Source organism: Ovis canadensis, chromosome 18 (genome assembly GCF_042477335.2).
Source record: "Ovis canadensis isolate MfBH-ARS-UI-01 breed Bighorn chromosome 18, ARS-UI_OviCan_v2, whole genome shotgun sequence".
Lineage (NCBI taxonomy): Eukaryota > Metazoa > Chordata > Mammalia > Artiodactyla > Bovidae > Ovis > Ovis canadensis.
The window spans coordinates 61,311,015-61,320,938 of NC_091262.1; the positions used below are offsets into that span (position 1 = coordinate 61,311,015).

The 9,924-nt window shown below is 37.9% G+C and overlaps 1 protein-coding gene across 1 annotated transcript in view; it reads left to right on the plus strand.

Annotated features, from left to right (window-relative positions):
• Nucleotides 1-9,640, plus strand: part of MIPOL1 (mirror-image polydactyly 1) — a 327,488-nt gene extending 317,848 nt beyond the window's left edge. The window contains exons 16-17 of the mRNA XM_069558753.1: nucleotides 118-901; nucleotides 9,320-9,640. The gene's annotated coding sequence lies outside the window, so the exon portion shown is untranslated. The remainder of the gene's footprint in view (nucleotides 1-117; nucleotides 902-9,319) is intronic.
• The last annotated feature ends 284 nt before the right edge of the window (nucleotides 9,641-9,924 follow it).

Genomic DNA, 9,924 nt, shown 5'->3' on the forward strand with positions numbered 1-9,924 from the left:
TATATGAATATATAAACTTTCTTTGATAGTATCTACCAACAAAGTTGTAATTATTCAAATGACTTTTCTTCTTTTTTTATTTATCCTTTGGCCATGCCACACTGCATATGGGAGCAGAATTCCCGGACCAGAAATCAAACCTGTGCCCCCTGCATTAGCAGCACGGAGTCTTAACCACTGGACCGCCAGGGAAGTCCCCTTTCATTATCTTTCATTAAGTTAAGAAAAAGAATAACAAGCTAAATTTGAATATAAACTTAGCTACTCATTTAAAATATACACATATAAGATTTTTAAATTAACATGTGCTCAATTCTACTCAAAATAACTATCTTCAGCATTATTAAATTGAAAATTTCTTATCAAAATAAAAAATAACAAAACATTTACAGATTCCTGCAGTCACATATTCCTTATCATATAGTATGTTTCATGTAAACAATAACATTAAAATTAGTTTGCCAAATATGTTTTTTTAATGGGATATATGAATGATACATTTAGGGCGTTGGGACATTTATCACAAGTAACATCAAATCAAGGCATCATTGTTCTCCTCCTCAGCCCTGCCTACATTTACTGGTTCCAACCAACCCTCATATGACATTTATTGAAGCTTAGTTTCTACCACTTGTTAGCACTTGATTATATACTATGACTGCTATTTGAATTCGTAATTTTTATTGCTTTTTCATGGAAATTATAAACTCAGAATAATAGTGAATGGACAACTGGAATACTTTAATTTACCTCTTAGACTCAAATCCTTGTTTATCTTGGACTTTACACTATATTAGATACTGCTGCTGCTGCTGCTGCTAAGTCACTTCAGTCGTGTTTGACTCTGTGCGACCCCATAGATGGCAGCCCACCAGGCTCCCCCGTCCCTGGGATTCTCCAGGCAAGTACACTGGAGTGGGTTGCCATTTCCTTCTCCAATGCATGAAAGTGAAAAGTGAAAGTGAAGTCGCTCAGTCGTGTCCGACTCTTAGCGACCCCATGGACTGCAGCCCACCAGGCTTCTCCGTCCATGGGATTTTCCAGGCAAGAGTACTGGAGTGGGTTGCCATTGCCTTCTCCAATATTAGATACTAGTTTGATACAAATTTTCTTAAAAGATAATAGTGCTACACCTCTTCATGGCATATATAGATACCTGTATAGTATATTATTTATTCATGGTCGTACCATAAGATGCAGGCTTCCCTGGTGGTAAAGAATCCACCTGCTAAGCAGGAGACATGGGTTCAGTCCCTGTGTTGGGAAGATCCCCTGGAGAAGGAAGTGCCAACCCAATAGTCCATGGGGTCTCATATAGTCAGACATGACTTAGTGATGAAACAACAAAAAACTACTACCATAAGACAGCCAAAAGAAGATCTTCTACAGGAGTAAAATGGTCAAAATGATAGACAAACAAGATAATGGGAGAAGTGATAATAGTTAAGTATAAGACTGAAAAGGCAGGTGTTAACCAGAAACAAACAAAAAACAATGAAAAGTGTGGACTTTGTAACTGATGAGGAGAAACACTTTGGCAAAAATAAAGGAGCAAAAGGAAGAGAAAGAACCAAAGATAAATCCAAACTGCCACATGTGTCGATTCTGATGAATCCCAAAGTATTTGCAAAATTGGATTTTAAAAGGTTGTGTGCATGTCTGTATTTATAAAAATGTAGACAAGAATGGTCTTCACATATTATGTTTTTTTTCTTTTTTATTTTTTTTTTAATTTTAATATCTTTAATTCTTACATGCGTTCCCAATATGTTTTAATGGTTTGAGGGTGTGGTAAAACAAAATAATAAAATACTGAGCATCTTTACTGACCATGAACTCCATTTTTAGAAAAAAAGCCGTGTCTGATGAAATTAGAAATAATAATGAGTTTGTTCATGCAGTGTACAATTTTTATTAATTCTTATTATATCTTCTTATATCCAGCACCAATTAGAACATACTGACCATAGGAAACACTTTAAAATATTTAGCTAAAATTAAAATGTCCTTACCAAATGAAATCATGATAGAGTCATAAGAATTATGGATAATGTACTGTGGCAATGGGTAAGGGATAGATGACAAGGGACTCAACTGTAAAATGTAAACATCTAAGCCCTGTTAATAAATTAGTTATTTAATATCATACACATAATTTATAGTACAAGTGAAGGTATCAGTAGTATTCTCAGAGGATATTTATGCTGATTATATTGGAAGGTTTCAGTATTTCTCTAAAAGTATATCTTCATGAAAGAATTGAAATGGGTAATAGAGAGGGTATTATTATTTATTTTTATCATTAATTCAAACAACACCATCCTAGGTACTGAGGATACAGAATAAGATACAGTTTCTATCATGGAAATCACATCCAGAAAGAATGACGAAACTGTAAATAATTACAACATAGTATCATAGGTACCATAAGAGAGGTAGGCTCAGAATGCTTTGGCAGAACAGGTGAAAGGGTACCTTGCCCTGTCTGTGAGATTAGGGAAGGCTTCCCAGAGGAGATGGTTTGGAGCTAAGTGCCATTGGAATTGGCAATTAAAGAATCCATGATGACTTTAATGAGAGCAGTTTCTACTGTAATGAGAGAAAAATCCAAATGGCAGTGAATTAAAATGTGAATGAAAAATGTAGAAATGGACAGTGAATATAGACTACTTTTGCCAGGATTACCTCCTAACTCTTCTTACTTACTACCTCTGAAAAGATTCAATAAGGAATTTCACATTGCATAGCACAATTAAGTGCTAATGATATAATGGATTTTTTCTGTGTTAGTAAATAAATTCCATTCCACATGTACAAGCTCAAGCATCAGTCCTTCTGGCAAGAGTCTTAGCACTGAAGGAGGGTCATATCTATACCTTTGTATTATGAATGCCTTTGATCCCTAATTCTATTCCTGTTTTCTTTTCAGGAACTTCACAGTCTTATTTGCAAAGTGTTCCCGGATGAAACTTTTTCTTTCTTTCCTCTCTTCCATCTTTCATATAATTTCTCTGTATACCTCTAACCATATATCCTCAAGCAGTTCAAATATTTTACTGTCTATACAGTATCTTTCTAACACCAAATATTACCTACTGAATAAACTCCAAATTCTTTAGAGCATTCAAGGCCCTCCAGGCTTTTTTTGCCAGCCTACTTTCTCAACTTTTTATTCTCGTAGCTTCCTCTCTCAAGCTTCAACTTCACCCTGCTCTCTATGCACTCTGAACTTTCTGTCTTCCATTTCCTGACACTGTTACTTCCACCCGGAACTACCCTCTCCCTGAAATCTATCTAAATATTGTCTGACACTTATGGTCTGGGTTGTCATATTCCATGTAAAAGCCTTTCTTAAAATTTTCCCAAATATAGATTTTCTTCTCAACTCTTATATTTATATGTGCCTCTCTATGCCTTTCATTCATTCAACAAACCTTTATTCAGCATCCATCTACTGTGTGCTAGGAACTGAAGTTGTCATTTTCTACCGTTTTTTCCCATGGTGGAGAAACTGTTTTATCTCATCACTCCTATCAGACTATACATCCTTTGAGACCAAAAACCATCTGAAATAGCTCTATAACTATTACAATGTTTTACGTGTAGCAGTTATTCAACAAAAATTAATTATTAACCTCAGAGACTCACCCCCTGAAATTCAGTTAGACAAAGACAGCACCCAAATATTTTATCCTCCCTATCATGAAATTCCATCCTACCATTATCTGCAAGAACACTTTGTCACTTCCTCAGTTTAACCACGTTAAATAGCATTTTTTAAAAATGGTATTTGATTTCCTTGTATTTATTCTCTTAAACTCTTCCCTATCTTCAGCTCCATCCATTCCACTGAAAGAGTCCACAAGTAATAGTATTAATTAAATCCTTCCACTTTATCTACATCACTACCTCATTTAGGTGGTGACCATACTACAACTTCCTTAAAAGGATCATTCAACACCAGTCATTTCCTCCTTTCAGTCCATCCTACATGACTTAGCTTATATAAACTCAGATTATATGCCTTTTCATATCTTTCCTGTTTCTGTAGACATTATAAAACTGCTTAATACTAATACACTTCCATTTCTTCCGTAATGTTTCATCTTCTGGCTATTTGCCAACCATCTTTAGCTTAAAATGTCCTTCACCTCTGGAATATTCTACCTCTTCAATTCCACCACCAACACGATTTACTATCACTCCAGCTATCTGCAATCAAGCTTAAAATTCATTTTCAAGGGAATTTTTTGGATTAACCTAGATTCGTGTATTACTGTACTTATTTTCTATATATTGTTCAACTACTGTATTGCTTTAAATCAGTTATGTATTTATCTAACTTTCCTCTCCATGAGTGTCCTCTGTTAAGGACATTATCTTATTCAAAGTGTAAATTAAACTCCAGTACGAATCCTGTACACTGATCTGAATTTTAAGTGTGAAGGCTTGCTCTTCATGATGATGTTAATCTGTAGCTCTCTGCCCTTTAGGTAAAACAAACATACTAGATTAAATAATATCAAGATATTCAATTCTTCTAGAATTACCATAGATGATCTTTTTTGTCTAAACAACCAAAATTTACAGAACAATAATGCTACCATAATGTGACCTCAAATATACGTCAATCCACAAATTATGAGTAAGAGGATGCATATGAGCCTTGAACACAAGATAATTAAGAGGGTCTCCTAAGACTCACCAAGACTTGATCGTTAGGGACCAAGGTTTAGAATATAATTAGGAAACGTGTCTCACTTCTGGCTGTAACAGAGTTGATAGAATGAGATCAATTCACTCACAGAGAATAACTACAAAACTTGGACAAAATGCAAAGTCAAACAAAACAAAATCTGAAGGCACTGAAGCGCAACCAGTGCAGCGGTACCCGAGGGGCCAGGGTCCTGGAGAGAAGGAAAATACACCGAGGTGAGCCCTGGCTTCGCAGCTGTGTTTTTCCCTCAGGGTGTTTGCCTAGTCAAGGTTTGGGACATAGAAGTATAACAAAAGCAGCTTCTCCAGTTTGTGGCCGTTTGAGCTGGAGAAACAAAAATGGAGTTTAGAACTAATTAAACAGCTATGCTACGAGGAGCCAAGATTAGGAGAAGAGAGCTACAGACTGGAGACCAACGTGCTGGGTACAATTTTTCCCTAAAGGCATTTTCTGATTTCTAAGAGGCTTAAATTCAGGACAAAACACAGAGAAACCAAGTTTTAAAAAATTGCTAAGAAGATTAAAAAAATAACTAAGGAGAACTGGTCCTGTGATGCTAAGGAGACAAAAATTGGGGTGAAGTCTCACCAAAGAGGAGGAAAGACTCAGCTTTTAACTTAGACTCTGGGAAAGTTCTGCCATAGAAGTAAGGGTAAAGGGTAAATAGACCAGCTTCAACTGTTTATCAGGTTGATCTACCCAAACTCACTCACACCTAAGATGGTCCTGCCAACACTGAAGTAGAATTTGGGAACTTCCCTGGGCTCTAGACCCTGCACTGAATAGGAGGCAGAGACTGTCCACCACTGGAACAGGTGCATACAGCCTGCCTAAGCCTGAGACGGGAGCTGGAGAGCTGAGCAACCTTCCCTGCCCCAGTGAAACTTGCATCTAGTAACAGGTAATAGCCACATGAAAGTCTCTCAGTCGTGTCCGACTCTTTGCAATCCCATGGACTATACAGCCCATGGAATTCTCCAGGCCAGAATATTGGAGTGGGTAGCCTTTCTCTTCTCCAGGGGATCTTCCCAACCCAAGGCTCGAACCCAGGTCTCCTGCATTACAGGCGGATTCTTTACCAGCTGAGCCACAAGGGAAGCCCTGTACTGCTTCATATAATAGCCATGTACTGGTGGGGGGAACAAAAACGTGGAAAGAGACAGTCTCAATGTTGCAGGCCTAGAGAACCTGCTGGAATCTGAGGGTGGAGCAGGGAAACAGAAAACAACCCTCCAGTTCTCCAGGCCTTAAACTAAACCCAGAATAGTGGAAATCCAGCTCACTATTCGGGGAACTTCAAATCTGTGGTATGTTAAAGGAAACTATAGCAACCACAAAACCAAACTCATTTCAAATGTTAACAGATGTCCTTTAGTGAATGAAGTATTCTCGTCTTGGGCATTTACCTCAGTTCTATGTTATTTTATACACCATGGGTAGCGTGTGCACGCTCAGTCATGTCTGACTCATTGCGATCCCATGGATTATAGCCCGCCAGGCTCCTCTGTCCTTGGGATTTTCCAGGCAAAAATACTGGAGCAGGTTGCCATTTCTTCCTCCAGGGGATCTTCCCAATTCAGGGGTGGAACCTGCATCTCCTGTTTCCCACATTGACAGGTGGATTCTTTACCACTGAGCCACCTGGGAAGACTTTACACACAATATCTGGCACTTAATTTTTTAAAAATACAAGACACACTAAAAAGAAAGAAGAGCCATGTGAAAATATAAAATAGGTGATAGAACCAGACCTAGCGATGACCCAGATGTTGAAAGTATCAGAAACTTTTAAAAAGAGGGAAAAAAAGAATAAAAGTACATATTATTTTCAAAATGGTAACAATAAGAGAGAACTTCTCCAAGAAACAGAATCCAAAATAAAATGAAGTAGTATCTTTAAAGAGCTGAAAGTCAAAAAAAACAGCAAAAAACACCTACAATTAATTGCTACTCAAAAAATCAGAGAATGTTACAAGCAGAACACTAATTTAAAAAAATCTTTAAGGGAGTTGATTAGGCAAGTGAAAAGTGATCACAGATGGAATCACAGTAACACTGGGAAGAATGCAAGCACCTGGAAGGGTAAACGTGTGTGATAAGATAAATGAATGCTAGCTATTTAAGAAATAAGAGCATGCATGTAATATAAAGTTTATTTTGTTTAAAAGAAACAAATCTACTGTAATTGACAGTCTAATGATCACAGCTAAGTAAATAAAGCACAAATTTGAGGGACATGTTTACCCAAATGTTCATCTAGTCCACCCCTGAATGTTCAACTTTGAGAAGCTCACTATTTCCTGAGGTAGCCTATTCTGTCACCATGCTACACATGTTTTTATATTGAGCTATAATCTGTAATTCTCCCAGATTTCCACCTTCTGTCTCTAATTTTGCCTTCTAGAATCATATGCAATACATATTCTAATTTCTTTCACACACGCTTGAAATAACTAAATTATCCTCCAATGTAACAGAAAAGCTTTATTCTGTGGTCAAACAGCCCCAATCCAACATTCCTTCATAAGGCATGGTCCAGTACCCATCTAACCCAGAATCTTTTAACTGCATCTCACTTTTAAAATATTTCTCAAAGAACAGATCTGGAATGATTCTGTGGAGACTAGAGCATTCTCGCCGTCCCTATTCCCTGTGTACACCAATGGCATTTATCTTTCATAAGGGGCAGGGGGGAGGGGAATCATGCTACTTATTCATATGTAATTCCTGATTTAACCTCTGAAAACTCTGGCCTCAAGAGGCAGAGTTCACTGAAAGGTGTTCACCGAAAGGTATTGCTCAGGAATATTAGGCTAGAAACGGTATACAGGCAAAGAGATTCAGAGGCTATTTCAACAGGTAGTAGACACTAGTATGAAAGTTGTGACCTTTAGAATGTTAAGAAATAAACGATTGGAGGATGGGGGTTATTGAAAGAGCATATTAATTAAGTAATGTATAGGCCAAAAGAGGGATGAGTCAAAGACTATGAATTTTCAAGCCTGTGACAAAGAGAATGAGAGAAATATGGATATCAAGAGGCATGCCTTGGTACTAAAACAATTGTGTTGCTCTCATTTAAATGTATTAAATATTCATGGAAATACCTCGTAACTGGTGTTGATATAAGATGGGAGATTTTGTTGGGGACAGATATGGAGTTTTAGCTTGGTACAGGGATATACCTATAGTTGAACAAGTTCAGTTTCTTGCTTGTTGCCAGCAAGAGAGACCACACATCCTAAGGGCTGTGTGATATTTCAGTAAGAGAGCTGTTAGAAAGGACTTAGAGTACTGGGGCTTCTGCTAGGTGGTTTAAGGGAGAGTTCAAGAAAGTGGGACGTCAGGCTGTGAAGTGGGATGCTGTCAGGCTCTGAAGATAATTCTACGGTTAAGTAAGTTAAGAAATCTTGGGACTTCCCTGGTGGTCCGATGGTTAAGACTTCACTTTCCGATGCAGGGTATATAGGTTTGATCCCCACTCAGGGAGTTAAGGTCCCACATGCCTTGGGGCCATCAATCAAAACATAAAAGAGAAGCAGTATTGTAACAAATTCAATAAAGACTTAAAAAAAGAAAAAAATCTTACCTAGAAGGAGGAAAGACTAAAAGTCAAGCTGTACTTTATAAAGAGGCAGCAGTTACCAATCCTAACTCACGTGGAAGGAATGTTTGCCATTTTTTTGATTTGCAGTGACTTTGTTTATATCCGTGCTTAGAAAAAGTTATAAAGTTGTCTTTTTTTTGCCTCACTTTTTCTATAGTTATAAGGTGGCCTTGTCTCCTGTTGATGTTCAGTAAAGTGGTTGATGTTTGACAGGAGAGCACCTAGGTCTATCTGTGAGTGCCAGACCAACTCCTAAGAACATCCTAGGCTACTTGGAAGTGTCAAGCCAGTTTCCAAACATGAGGGGCTGTTTTGCTGTCTCAGGCTGACATACTCAGCCTCGGGGAACTATGGTGAAGGTTTGAGTAGACAGGGAAGACAGCTGTAGAAACAGAAAGGCAGCTGAGAAGAAATAGGCATTAAGGATAGATTGGTGCCAGGGGATCTCTGGAAGGAGAGCGTTCAACGCTGCTAAGAATATTCAGAACTCTTGAGGCTTTTGAGACTTAGCAAAAGAAATAGAGTAAAAACAGAATTGAGCAAGCCACCACTGATGGTCTTCAAGAAGGAAGTTTAAGGGACAACAGATCGCATTGCAAGGCTATGGATAAGTAGAGACTGTGGGTGATGGCCACTCACTTGAAAAGTTTGGCAGTGAGAAAGCAAGGGAATGTTCACTAGAGGATTTTGAAAAACCAACTGGAGTCCCCCCTCCCCCCAAAAAATAGAAATACATGTTCAAGGCTGAGAAGAAGACTCCCTGGACATAGAAACGGGAAAAAAAATCCAGTGCCAGTAAAAACAGAAAAGACAGTCTAGGACTAAGAACTTCAAGGAAAGTGTTTGCTCTGGAGGGGAGGCAGGACTCCTCCTCCGGGACCCAGCAGAGACTGTGTTGGTAGAGAAACAGAAAGGCTGAGCTAGAATATAGGGTAGATGAAGGAATGGATGACAGGCAAAATTATCTTTGTTGGTTTTTTTTTTTTCCTTTTCAGTGAAATTAGAAATAAGATCATCTGCCAGGGGTTTGGAGAAAAGAAGATGAAAAATTTGGAGAAGATTTGAGTCATCTGCTAAGAAGTTGTTTAGTGACTCAACAAAAGATGCTGTTTTCTATTGCCATCCATTTTACTACAGAAAATGCAACTGTTGCTGTGTATTGTGAAGTGATAGAGGATTTAGAAGTAACAGCCCTTTTATTCCCTAAAAAAAAAAAAAAAAAGAATGGGTTAGCATCTTTTTATAAAAGATGTACAAGGTACAACAAACCTCTTTCACAGGAGACCCATATTAGATTAAATATTATTTGACACAAATAATTTGTTACTTTTAATTTTGGTTTTTGGACTGTAGCTCCCAAGGGGGGATAATCTTGCTGTTTTCGAAAGCTAAATAGAACATCAACCAGAGATGACCATCATCCAGAAGGATGAATTCTATAGTATCTAGAGCAAAGAAAATCAACATTTGCACTTATAAATGGTCCCTCTACTCCCTCTTGAATTCTCTGATTGTGTGTGTCTAAATAGCTAGATGTTTTGCTCACTCCCAGTATTGGGTGCGACTGAGAGATGACTTACTCAGAGGCAGTGGCAGCAGC